At 32.6% G+C, this 14,760-nt stretch overlaps 1 long non-coding RNA gene across 1 annotated transcript in view; it reads right to left on the bottom strand.

Annotated features, from left to right (window-relative positions):
* LOC141571305 (uncharacterized) overlaps positions 1 to 14,760 on the bottom strand; it is a 141,636-nt gene that overhangs the window by 113,590 nt on the left and 13,286 nt on the right. The window contains exon 2 of the long non-coding RNA XR_012496068.2: positions 2,484 to 2,556. This is a non-coding gene — a long non-coding RNA (uncharacterized LOC141571305). The remainder of the gene's footprint in view (positions 1 to 2,483; positions 2,557 to 14,760) is intronic.

Raw genomic sequence — 14,760 nt, 5'->3', positions numbered from 1 at the left:
CATGCATGCGTGCATGTGTGAAGAAGTTAGTATGTAAGGAAATCACAACCTGGAGAAATACATGTCAATCACAGAACAAGTGTCATCATGACATGATACAAAAACATGCTGCATAAATTTGAAGGGATGACAGTGTAACACCAATAGGGGCCTAGATAGTGGGGAGGAGATATATTTCTTCAGCTGCATTTTCTTTCGAGACCTGATAATAAAGGCCTAATATTTGCAATAGAATCCATTAAAATATGTTAAAGTCTTATCATTTCTAAGGAGATACTCCTTGTATGGAAATTAGTAAATGATAGAAATCGCCTCAGAAGCTCTGAATCAGGTTTTAAAAACATGCCTTTGTGATGTGATCTGTTGGAACTAAAAATGTTTTGATTAGAAGCTCAAGTTTCATGCATTATGTCATTATGATATGGAAAGTTGGCTGCAAAGCAGTGAGAAATTTGTGTTTTAGGGAATCTCAATGAATTGGTTAGTTGACACTTTGGCTCTAAAATGCTTGAACAGTGCTATATCACTTGCCTAAAAATGGATACTGGAAAAAATTATTCCCCTAAGGATTGTATATCCAACTACTTTAGGTATTTCCACCAGGGAGCAGGAATCTGAGGCCCATATATAGTGGAAGGTGGCTTAACGTTCAAAGGCCATGTTTCTGCCGAGGAGATCATGCTGATGATTAATTATACTAGATACTTTGATATTTTATGACATCTCCCTTTCAAAACCACATGTTTATGTAATATTTTATAAATCTTATCGAACTAACCATGGTTTCATGAAGCAGATCAGGAAGTAATATTGCCCACACTTTGTATATGTAAGTAAACTGATCTCAAAGAGTTTAAGTGCCTGGCTTCAGATCAAACATCCAATAAGTAACTACCAGGTATACACATACAGATAGGTCATATGTGGCCAGGCCCTGTCAGCTTCAGAGCACAAAGTACCATGTTATGAGGGAGGATGGAGGTACAGGCCATCTCTGCCCTAGGCACCGTACATAAATAAGACAGCATGACTGTCATTTTAACTAAACTCTTCATGAACTAAGAGAGTGAGTGGCAAAGTCACTTTTTTCTTTATCATTTACATTTTAGAGATTCTTCTAAATACAATCCCCCTCTCACACTCACTTTTATTTTTAAAAGATACAAACTAGTACAGCAGAAAGAATACTAGCATGGATCAGAGAACAACTCTAACTGGGCCAATAACATGCTATATATTCTTGGGACATTTCCCAATTGATTTAGCTTCAGCTAAATCGGTTTGGAAAAGTATGTGTTCCAAGATACCCTTTAGCTATTAAGTGGTGTGATTCAAAAATAGAGGAATTACTCCCTTGTATAAATCTTCTAAAATTACAAACCCAAAACATTAAATAAATGCTATAATTTATCCAAAAAAAAATTTAATTCAGAAGCATTTCATTATCCCAGTCTTCAGTATTCTTGAGTGTGCTGTAAAGCTTAAACACATTCTTTGCAGAAATACATCCATGATAAGTACGTGTCTGAAAAACTGGTCTTGGGTTATGGCAAGCACAGTGACCAGAGTGCCCTGGCCTGATTAACTTTCTGGGTGCCCTCCATCCAAAACCATGCTGTTCCTTAGTATAATCATTTGACTGAGAGTGATCCACTAAACCTAGTGTGGCTTAATGTCACAATTTCAAATGATAGCAACTTCTGCAGCAGAGATGGCAGAAATAGGAAAAATTACGAAACTGTTTATGCTTAGAACTCTCGTTTCAAGTTCTCTGGAAAACAGCAGTATTATTGACCTAAGAAATTGCCCATGAGAAACGAAGTACATTTGATGGGGAAGGGGGCAGGAGGGGGGAGGTATTGGAATCACAGTGCTGCCTGATGGGAGTCACAGACCATGCTCAGGGCCTTGATTTCCACACCTCAACAAATCAACAAACACCTATGTAATCCTAGGAATAGCAACACACATACCTTTAAGTAGGAAAGTCCTAATTATTGTGTAGTAAGATAAATATCTAATTCAAAACTCCTACATGTTCTTACATTCTTATGAGAAATATGAGATCTGAAACTAATGAAAAGAATTTGGTCAAAGACCGAATTTGTAGATGTACAAAGAATGTCACTTTTCCTTATCACTTAAAGAATATCTTATCTGTTGGTAGACCATTTTTAATGGCACTCTACCTAACAACTATTCTTTGAAAAACTCTTTAGAAAATTAGGTCATATTTTTCTTTCACAGCCTCATGCTGGATCCCGTAAGACATGTTTTGTAGATAAGAGGAAGGGTTGCAAAACTCACACTGACTTTCTATTTAATGAGAGATACATTTGATTTTCTTCTGTCACTTAAACAGTAGATTTATTCCAACACTCTCCTTGATTCTGAGCAAAAGTCAAGCCAGGCTCATTTTCAGGGATAAAATAAATCATATCTAAAAGAGCAAACCATCAAATCAGTGAACTATTGTCACTCACCTGAGCAAGGTTTGGGTCACTGTTCTGCTTGCTTCCTTGGGAAATGTGGAGAGCTGCACAGTGCACAGGAATTCTGGAAGGAAAAAAAAGGAAGGAAATTTCAGCAAATAGAAATCAAGAAAACTATCATCTGTCCTTGAAGAAATAAAAGCAATTTATATTCTTGGGACCTATTTTTGTCTTACAGGATGGTGGGTTTAGTGATTTCTCAAGGTCCATATTTCACGATGTTCCTATAATACTGTATCTACAGAGGGTGCAAAAAAATGTATACACATTTTAAGAAAGGAAAACTGTATTAAATTGTAATACTCAATATATACCGATAACAAAAGATGAATACAAGTCACGTTTGACTTCTGTAATTATAAGAGCTGCTCAAAGTGGTTACCATCAGCGTCCAGACACTTCTGATTACGGCGAAGTACAGCTTGAGCAACATTGACCAAAATGTTAACATTGCTTAAAATGTGCATACATTTTTTGGCACCCCCAGTATTAGTCACATATTTAGAGGCAACTCATGTAGCTTTATATAAGCTAATGATGAATATTATTTTATAATAAAAGAATCTTATGACAAAATGAAATACATGATGAAAAATTTTGCATTATCCACATGTGTGTACACACACATACATGTATATTGTATTAATTTTGTATTTTGTTGGACTCTATTATTTATTAATGGTAAAGAAAAATAAATATCACCTATTTGTGAAAGATAGGTCCAAAATTCACTTGAAAAATATAATTGTAGGCGTCCTTATTAGTGTAGAGCAAACAAAATATACTAGATCACACTTGTTTTAATGATAAGGGGATATGGGGAAGAAAAATCCTTCTCAAAAATTTACTCTTTCCCAGGCAATCGGTGTCAGCAAACAATAATCAAATTTCATACACAACTCTATTTTCAGTTCACTTTTATAACTCTCTGGTGTTTTTCTGCCTTTCAATAATAGGTAATTGGAAAAGGCAATATGCATTACACAAATGTTTTCCCTTGGATTTCTGAAAAAGGTGACTTTTTCAAAAAGTAAAAGCCTTAGCTTCTCTAAGTCAGAGAAATCTCATATAATTAAAGCCTCCAGCTGCATGCATTTTTAATACCACAGACAACATAGTAATTGACATATGTGATTCTGGATCACACTTCAGATTTTAAATTATTTTAGTGTGCTGAAATCTGTTTAAGTGCACTAACCAGATATACTTTCAGTAATTCGGCTTTTAATAACTATCGTTCACTTCAGAGCTACCTTTGATGTTAAAATAGTCTAAGAAATAATGTAATTTCCCCACATGCTGGTTGGGTTACAGTCAGATGTTTCTTAAATATTTCATGTAAGAACTCTCCCTGACCCCTACCACTGTGAAAATGTGAGGAGATTTTCCTTACAATAATTTTATATCTTGTAGTTCACTAAATTAACTGGAATGATCAGGACCTCAACTGAAATTGATTGCTGAACCAAAAATAAGATCAGAGCAATAAATTGAAAGGATACAGCAGATATAAAAATACAAATTATAAGAATAAGTTCAGAATAATTAATATTTTCAAAATTGCTATGCAAAAGACCTTAGACAGTATAAAGATCATAGCACATTAAAATCTAAAATTTTAAATACACCTCTGAACCCAGGAAAAGACTACTAATTCCTACTTATTTGCCATAAAGCCAGCAGGCATGATACCATAGAGCTTTATTAACAATTAACGCTAATTTCTATGCTTAGTTCCTCTAGTGCTCTAAACTTCTTGTTACCGGACTATTCAGACATATGTGAGCGTTTAAAAGATTTCCAGTCACCTTTCGTACATATCAGCCAGGTTATGCATGAAGGTTACAGTTTCTATACTTTTTTCCTTAAACTGTTTAGAAAAATATATATATATATAAAGATGTATAAATGAAAAACACAGATGATATATTTCTAATAAATTAAATTTAATTAACATTCATTTTGCTCCCAGTATCATGGAATTATCAAATAGTTACGAGTATGTAAAGAGATGAAATGAAGACATTTGTTGTCCTCAAGGTGTTTCAATCTACCTTAGAATATAATGAAATAAGGAACTAAATAGATACGATATATGAAGAACAAGATAAATGCTGCAAAAGAGTAAATATTATTATGTAGAGTTTAACGAGACTGGGTTTCATATAAATGAGACAACAAGATAACTTTTCATGGTGGTGGCATACTTAGGAGATGGATTTTAAGGTATTGGAGAAGAAACATTTCCAGCCAGCGAATGAGTATTAAAACAGCATGGAATCACAAAATGTGGGGCAAAACCATATATCCATAAGCAGTCAACTTGGCCATGACGCAGCTGATGCTTCGAGCTATGGCAGCAGTTAGGCCTGAAGGGGCAGTTGTTGGAGGTTTTGTTGTGCATCATCATCTGCACACCTCAAAGCCTGCAGCTCCTGTGACTAAATTACACTGCCACTTCAGGAGGTGCACACGAAAGCTGGATAGACTAGGGGAACTGACAATGAAGAAGTGAGAGCAACAGGCATTTTTAAAAAACTGAATAATGGGAAAGAGAGGGGAAAACAACAGCATGTTAACATAGATCCTAAGAGACATTTATCAGTGTGAATAATTAAGATGAATTTATAAAATTTTAAGAGAGTTTTATTATCCAACCTCACTAAAATGACGAATAAAAAATATACTTTTGATCATAGGGTAAGTTAGATCATCAAGTATATTCACAATGCATTATTTGGAGGATTAAAAGAGATTTTGAAAATTAAAGTAATTTCAATTTGATAAAGAAATACTCAGAAGTCAATGCTGAATAAAAAAACAAAACAAATAAACAAAAACCCTAAGCCAAGAATAAGAAAAAAAATGAACAAGTACAACATGCCAGAGGCTGGGCTAAACTATTTCTTGTATAGTATCTCAGTGTGTGATTATTATCATTATAATAATAAAATAACAATAAATAACTTATTAATGTTAATTAAATAAAATTGTTATTATTTCCATTTAATATGTGTAAGAAATGAGGCTAAAATACATTAAAGGAATGGTCCAGATTTGCAGTTAGTATTTGACAACATGGTGGTTAAGACTCAAGTTTAGTCTTTCCAACTATACAGCATGAATGGAATGTGAATGATGTCTAAGAAAGAAAGTAGGGAAGAAACCAAAAAAAAAGTCACTGTACAGGTATCCAGGATCCTCTAACAGGACTCAAGATGCAGAAAAATGAGCTAATAGTTGGTAACTGTAAATAAATGCAAGAATCAGAAAATATTTTTGGAAAATAAGTTATAAGACTGTTACTGATCAACACAAAGGTGGATAGGATAAAGAAAAAGATGTAAAAATTATTTGGCTTAAACTGTGAGATATCAAGTTAACAGTTACTGATGTTAATAAAAAAGTTTAGGAAAAAGAAGGAAGATCATGAAATATTTGGATGGTTATGATCTCTTAACAAGATGATAGGCTCTACATAAGAGAGGATGTACACATTTTTGTATTCCCAATTCCAATATAAAACATAGCTCTTAGTTTTGAAAAATATTTGATAAAATAATTTGAATTCAATTCATTTTAGTTGGTCATTAAATATTGACATTATAAAATGAAAATTGTCATGCAAAACATTCATTGAGTTGTTGCCTCAGGATAAAAGTTTGTTGGAAATTCATGTGAAATCTCAAGGAACCCTGAATAGGCAAAATATTCGTGATAAAGAATGAAGTTGGAGGATTCACAGCTCATTTCAAAAGTCACTGCAAAACTACAGTAATCAAGAGTCTGATAGCTATATATACAGACATATAGGCCAGTGAAGTAGAACAAAGAGCCCAAAATTAACTCTTGCAATATGTAGTCAAATGATTTTCAACAAGAGTGCCAAGACAATTCATTTGGGGAAAGGGCAGTTTTTTCAGTAAATGGTGCTGAGAGAACTAGATATCCAAATGCAAAATAATAAAGTTGGACTCTTATCTTATGACATGTACAAACCTTAACTCAAAATGGATTCAAGACCTAAATATAAAAAAACTAAAGCCATAAAATTTATAGAAGAAAGCACACAGGGAAATTTCCATGACATTGATTTTGGCAATGATACAATAGATATGACAGCAAAAGCACAAGTAACAAAAGGAAATATAGACAAATTGAACTATATCAAAATGTAAAACTTCTGTGCCTTAAGAGACACTACCAAGACACTGAAAGGACAACTCACATAGGAGAAAATATTGCAAATTATGTATTTGATAAAGGATTTATATCCAGAATGTACAAACAACTGCTAAAACTCAACAATTACAAGTGAGTCAATTTAAAAATGGGACTTGGATATTTCTCCAAAGAAGATATGCCAATGGCCAATAAGGATATGAGAATATGCTCAACTAGTCATTAGGGAAACACAAATCAAACTTACAACAAGCTACCACGTCACATCTATTAGAGTGTTATTACCAAACAAATGAACAAAAAAATAATTGTTGGTGAGTGTGTAGAGAAATTAGAGCCATTATGCCTTACTGATCTGAATGTAAAATGGTGCAAGCACTGTGAAAAACAGAATGGCAGTTCTTCACAAAATTAAACATAGAATTACCATATGATCCAGCAATTTCACTTCTGGTTGTATATCCCAAAGTATTGAAAGCAGGGATAAAGATATTTGTACACTAATGTTCATAGCAGCATTACTCACAATGACCAAAAGGTGGAAACAACCCAAGTGTCCATCAACAGGTATCTGTTTAAACAAGTTTGCATATATACACAATAGTATATTCCATAGCTGTAAAGAGGAAGGACATTCTTGCTTATGCTGCTATGGGGATAAACCTTGAAAATTTTATGCTAATTGAAATAAGCCCAACATAATATTATAAATATTATATGATTCTACACATATAAGGTACTTGGCATAGCCAAGTTTACAGAGACAGAAAATACACTAGTGTTTACCAGGGACTGGGGTGAGAAGGGGATGGATAGGGATGTTTAATGGATACAAAGGGATGTTTAATGGATACAAAGTTTCAGTTTGGGAGGATGAAAAGTTCTGGAGATGGAATGTAATAATATTTGCATAATGTGAATATTTAATGCTACTGAATTGTACATGTAAAATGGTTAAAATGGAAAAAACTTATGTTAGGTATACTTTAATAAAACAAAAAGAGAAAAACAAAGTTTGTTGGGGAGTGAAAGTAGTAGAATTGGCAGAAGAGGTGTTGAACTGCAATGTAGTCACGACAAAGGCCTCAGCCAATTCCAGAAGGAGCTCTGGACCTAGGACTTCTCTTTACAATTGACCTACTTTGAGGACAAGGGCAGGAATCTTTATACCAGTCACATCTAACAGACTTTGGGTTAAGGCTGCTAACAAGGAGGTAGAATATACCTAGATGAGGCTACTCTACTCTTCAACGATTCCAAGGGAGGGATTTAACAGCCACCAGCACTCTCAGCAGTTGGCGAAGGAGTGTCTCAGTCCTTAAGGGGAGATATGGGCAACAAACCATACATCCATTACAGATCACACTGCTGGACCCATCATTTAACCCTCTGCCACAAAGGTGACACTGCTCCTTCACTTTCTGTTGGCTCTCTCTTTCCCCACACTCTCAGAGCCATCCTATATTCATGGTAGTGTAACTCCTATGTAACAGGTGAGTGCTTCTATGCCAATAAACTTTTTGATATCTGACCTGATATCTCATCCATCTTGATCCAGTACAATCAGAATTCAGTTATTTTCATATTCCCCTAGCTCTTGTTACATGTTGGCTAAATCCCCAACTCTTTTAGTTCTAAAATTCATTGGTACTTATGAATTAATAACACTTGTAATACTTCTGATGACTTTTGTTAATTTTTACCTATTTCTTAATTCCCTATCTAAAAAATACTCCTGATTACTCGATTAACCTCCAATGACTGAAGATGGCATCCTCCATGAGACAAGAAAATGAGAGCAACATTTTTCATAGTTTTATTAGGTGCTTTACACTACACAAATTGTCTTGATAATTTTAAGGCAACTTTTCTATCAATTTTATAGAAGAGCAACCTGAGGCTCAGAGAAGTTGATTGACTTGAAAAGAATAAATAGCTATTAAGTAGTAGAGGAACAATTTGGTTACAAAATCTTTACAAGTACCTCCTTATCAGTAATATTAATGAAAGCTACCATTTACTGAACAGTCACTATATGATATTTATTGTGAAAGTCACTCATCTTTTTAACGGAACACAACCACCCTATAGGAAATAAGGAAATAATATTATAAGCAAAGTATCACTATTCCTATATTCCAAGTGAGAAACCTGAACCTCAAACAGAGGCAAAATTCCTTAACACAAGCTCACACTATCTACCATCTTTGTCCCAAGTCATTCTGCTTTACGGAGTTTCCACACCCATTCTGCTTTACGGAGGTTCCACACCCAACATGAATCTCTCTTTGAAACCTCAGATAGATATATAGATATAGATATAGATATAGATATAGATATAGATATAGATATAGATATAGATATAGATATAGATATAGATATAGATATAGATATAGATATAGATATAGATATAGATATAGATATAGCTATAGATATAGCTATAGATATAGAGAGAGAGAGAGACATACAGACAGATAAATAGATGATACGCCACATGTATATACAGACATATATATGGAATCATTCAGGCATAAAATATTCCTTTTTTGTGTGTATAGCACCAATCTTATTGGAAGTATTTCAGTTTAGATAAAACAGACACAATAGAATAACCAACTGTCAGATTTAAAAGGTTTATTCACCATGAAACATGTAATTTTCTATTTCATATGAAAAATAAAGTAAATAATCTGTGTTATTTAGAAATTAATGTAATATACAGTGTATTCTACATTGGTTTTAGGCTGCTCAAAAAAAAAAAAAAAAAAAAAAAAAAACACCAATAGACTCTCCTTTACAACGTATATTTAAATGCATTATTTTTTCTTAAAAAGCCCCTAAAGTTGTATCACAGACAATTAGAATTTTACTACTATTTCAATAAGCCTTGAATGATTTAAATTGGTAAGCCCAAATCACTTTATTATAGCAAGTACTAAAATAACATTTAATTATCTGTAGTTAATAATATTAATACAATCTAATGGATTAAGCTATTATGTTCAGGGTTTCCAGAGGTAGAAGGAGTACGAAACTGGTCAATGAGCTTTAGGATTAATAGGCAGCATAAGGGCAAACAGTGTGGATTATCTGTGATAGTGTTTGAAATATATGCAACCCCCAATGTTGCGTTCATCTGCAAATGGTAAAGCAGAAACCCAAACAATCGCCAAGACTGAAACAAAATACGAGCAAATTATCTAATGAATAGTAGCTATGCCGGTGCAGTATTTCATATAACTGAAACTAGACAAGTTCAATATGTGGTGCCAGTGTACTCGATTTGAAAAAGCGTTCAAGTGATGAGTTGGCCTCTAGAAAGAGAAGCACATTATAAATTCTTTCTATTTAGAAATACATCAAATAGAGATGCTATTTCCTATAACATTAGGCTAAACTGAGAAATGGGTTAATTTTGGGAAATTCTTCCTAAAATGGGCTCAATAATGTTTACCTATAGAATCATGCTTTCTTTAGCCTGCATATATTTATTTGAAGATAACAAGTGGTGCATGCCAGAAATTAAATTTAGTCCTTTTCAATCTTGTGCATAAAAGGAAATGCTAGAAGTGAAAATGCAATGAAGCCGCAAAATCACTGAAGTTTTTCAACAGAGCGTACAACACTGAGTTATTAATGCTTTGAAGGTAGTTTTAGAGTAAGAGTTTCTCGTATGGATGATTATACCTCAATTGTTTTAATAAAACAGAGTAAATGGAATAAGAATTCTGAACATAATACGTGACATCATAGAATTGAAAACACAATGGTAGGATTTTTAGAAGTGAAATCTTCTATTAAGTGACCTGTTAATGTTTTGTTTTTGTTTTTTAATAATATGATTTAAACTGTATTGTAGAAATGAAACCATTGAGAAAAGAAAGTAGTCAAGTAGAATGAATTCACCACTTCCACTGAAGACTGAAGTTCAATATTATCATTGGGAGAAAGAAGTAATCTGTACTAATAAAACCTTGTTCACACTTCTGTTCTTATACTGCAAAGCTTAGTTTTGTCTCTGTGATAAAAAATACGTATGAATAAAGATCAGTCAAAATAGTATTAAAATCCATGCTAATGTTCTCATCACATTACAAATATAAATGTTTTTTAGTTTCTAATTACATCAACAATAGAAAATTAAAGTGAATTACATGGCAATAGAAAATTAATCTAAATTCTCAAGTTGATTTTAAAGCAAAACAATTATAAATGCGGGTAACATTCCTGACAAAAAAAGAAGGGCATCCATAGAGAACCTTGAGCAAAAGTAGGGCAGGCAACCACTTGTTCGTACTGAATTTGTAGAGCCAACCAAGCAACAGACAAGCTATTATAACGTTATTGTTTCAGGATATAAGCCTATTATACTCTACAAATGAAGACACTGACATTTTGTGATATTGGTTGAAAAGATTAACAGTTTTTAAAGACCAGTACCAACTGTGCCAAATTAAATATATTAAAATCTGAAAGCTTTACATCTGATGTGCCCTCCAATGTAAATGCACATACGCTATAGTTTAAATGGCCTCAGTGGCACCATTAATAATGTAGTGGCGTGTCAGTTTTGGAGATGCGATTTAAGTCTTCTCTATTTTGTAATAAAACATAGCAGAGTGTGTTTTCTAAATTGTTAGTAAGTATGTTGAGTGAAACAGTGAAGAAGGGTACGTTTAGAAGCTTGTTTATGTGTATTTAGAAATATATATATATATTTTTCATACATAAATATTTTTTGGTCAGTCATGCCATGGCACACCTTAATAAACTTAGGAAGTAATAGTCAAAGTATTTAGATGAAAAATACTTAGATAATATATTTTTAAATTTTAATATATAGTTAATGTATTTTAACCCATTTTGAGTCCTGATAGATTTACCATGTTTCCCCGAACATAAGACCTAGCTGGACAATGAGCTCTCATGAGTCTTTTGGAGCAAAAATTAATATAAGACCCTGTCTTATTTTATTATTAAACCAGGTATAATGTAATATAATATAATATAATGTAATACAATACAATACAACACAACACAACACAACACAACACAACACAACACAATACAATACAATACAATACAATACAATATAATACCGGTTGGTTGAAAAGATTAACATTTTCAACCAATATATTATATATAATATAAAACCGGGTATAATATAATATAATACCTTATATAATATAATATAATATCGGGTCTTATATAATATAGTACAATATAATACAATATAATAGCGGGTTTTATATTAAGTTTTGCTCCAAAAGACACATTAGAGCTGATTGTCCAGCTAGATCTTATTTTTGGGTAAACAGGGTATTCAATCCTTTTAATTCAATGTTACCTTTTATTGAGTTATACATTTCATTTTATTTAAAATAACTCACTTCCTTTTACATGAATGCAGATACCATGCTATCACAAGTTATTTTATCTGTTTGCACTTCATTCTCCTTATATGTAAACTATTGATATTTACATCAAACCCACAGATTTGTAATGAGGATTAAATCAATATGATATTTGAAAGCATTTATCACAATGTCTAGCCTATAGGGGAGTACAAAACATGTTAAATAATAACATTAATGATATAGCAATTATCTGTATCTCACATTTGCATTGTACACTCATCTGGTGTTTAGAAAAATTTCCTCAGAGAATCAGAAACATACTCTAGACTCTGGAAAATACATACTCACTTGCCCTCCCCCTTCTGGTGCACCAGTGATGACAATGTGTCATTCTAACTGACCTCATTGTTTTCTCTCCAGATTCTTTAAGCGTGCATATTTCTACTTGTATTCAAGAATCATGCTTCAATGGTAAATACAAGAAAGTGTTTAGCCCCGTGTTTATATGTGCATATATACCAAAGGTCACATTTGTGTATTTATTCAACATGATGACTTATTTTAGTAAAACTTCATAGTTGGTATTTTCAGAGTCATGATGTTAACCAGCTTAAAATGGGCTATTTATAAAGGTTAGGTAGTAAATGAACTGACATTGTAAAATATGTAGACCCAAAACTTCTTGCAACTGCTAATTATAACAAGATTAAACATGATGATGTGAAAGAGGAGGAAGATTATGGATATTACTTAGAAGAAATGTTGCTGTTACGTTCGTGGACTGGCAACAGATCCTATTATGATCAGATAAGTTCCTAAATTTCCCTACAAAAAGACAAGCAGGTCATGGCTCAAACCATGCTTTCCTGGTTCTTCCATTTTCAATCCATGACTGTTATAAATGTCCCTGAGAAAATACAACACAAGCTTTGTATAATGAAGCGCTAACTTCCTTTTCTGTTTTACTTAGAGGGCCAGGAGAGAAAGACAACCTAAAAATAGATAACGTTAAGGCTGGTATTCAGCCTTCGGGATATCAGAACAGGTATTAGAGTTTTTATTTGGTGGCTTAAAAGTCTGATGCTGCTTGATATTCTCAATATGTGTAGATAAATGGTTAGATAGATGGTAGATAAATAGATAGATACCTTAAAGAATTAATTAGTTAAGGGCTTTGAGTCACATTTTTAAAGAATGGTATACATTTTTTTAAATAAAACCAGAAGGCTAAATGTAACTAAGATGCTAAGAAAGGCATATTATAAAAGCTACATGTAGACAGGATATAGAGGATAAAATAATGAGAAACAAAAGAGTCATGGTTCTGAACTGAATGATGACAAGAGATCAATACCCAGATTTGGTATTCTTCACACATTTATTCAAGTGTTCTTACAGTAAGCACATACTGAATGCTCACTCTGTGTTGTCCACTCTCATAGGTGCAATAGATAAACAAGAAAAACCAAAAACAAAACAAAAAAACGTAGAGTAAGCCCAGACTTCATAGAGTTCTCAGGGCATGGAATATATAGAAAAACTAAAACAAGTTTTTGTGTTCCACCCACCCAATTCACAGTACTTTAAATTCTTCTCAATGATCATTTCATTAAAAAATATTGTTAAAATACAGTCGATAAATTTCAAAGGGTTAAATTATAAACTTAGAAAATTAATATAAAAAGCCAAATGATAGATGGCAACTACTTCTTCAAAGGAGTTTGAAATATCTTCTTTACTATAGGCCATTATTTTAGAAGTAATCTATTTTGTGTCAATTTATCATTACACAGCACTAAAATTATTGAAAAATTAAGGAATTCTGTATGTTGGAATTCTGTATGTGCTATCTTTCATGACTTTTATTTTATTTTATTTTTTCTGACCAAGAGATCCATAATAAGTAGCATAAATAAAAATAAAAATATATGTGACTATTAATATGCATTAATTATAGTATTTACTTTCTGAATCATATTTAATTTATAAATATTAATTTTAAATTAAATATTAGTAGCTTTACACATATTATGGCACCTTTTATGACAAATGTGAACTTCTCTTTACAAAGGTACAGGGATCACTACAAATCTTGCTTAAAGAGCCATGTCATCTCAAATTGGGCCTATTGGCTCATAATTTCATATAATCAGAGCAAGAATTATTCACAGGAGGTGCTATGTTAGTAAGGTCAATACCCATGATAGACAGAGCCTGGAGCTCTGTACAAAAGATGGACTGTATTATCCATCCAGGAAATCTAGTTTACTGAAGATGTATATCCTAACTATAAAATGATTTTACTTTAGGACAAATAAAATATGAGAGATGCATTATATAACCATCTATAATAGCTTTCTTAATTAAAAATTCTGATGGGAGCAATTAAAATTAGAACAAAATAGAGATTATAAATTTGTGATTTGAAAATTAAACTTTAGTGAGTTTGGATGGATTCTATTACTAAATAATAAACTTGTAGTTTTTGTGTTAAATCTCAATTTCACTCTTGCTTTCCCCACTGAAAATCATAGTTATACATTACTATAACAGCTTAGGCAGTCCAAATATTGCCAAGCAACAATTTGGAGAGTAATATCTGTTATACAGTTTTATTCATTAATCCATTATGCTTTAAGCACAAAACTTGAATACATTTCATTCTACCACTTAACATGTCCACCACCTAACCTTATACAAAGGAGTCAGGAAAAAAAGTTTGGACAATC

Source organism: Rhinolophus sinicus, chromosome 16 (assembly GCF_057876585.1).
Source record: "Rhinolophus sinicus isolate RSI-liver-muscle chromosome 16, RSI-T2T, whole genome shotgun sequence".
NCBI lineage: Eukaryota > Metazoa > Chordata > Mammalia > Chiroptera > Rhinolophidae > Rhinolophus > Rhinolophus sinicus.
Note: the sequence above shows the minus strand (reverse complement) of the source record. Positions and strands in the feature narration are given on the sequence as shown.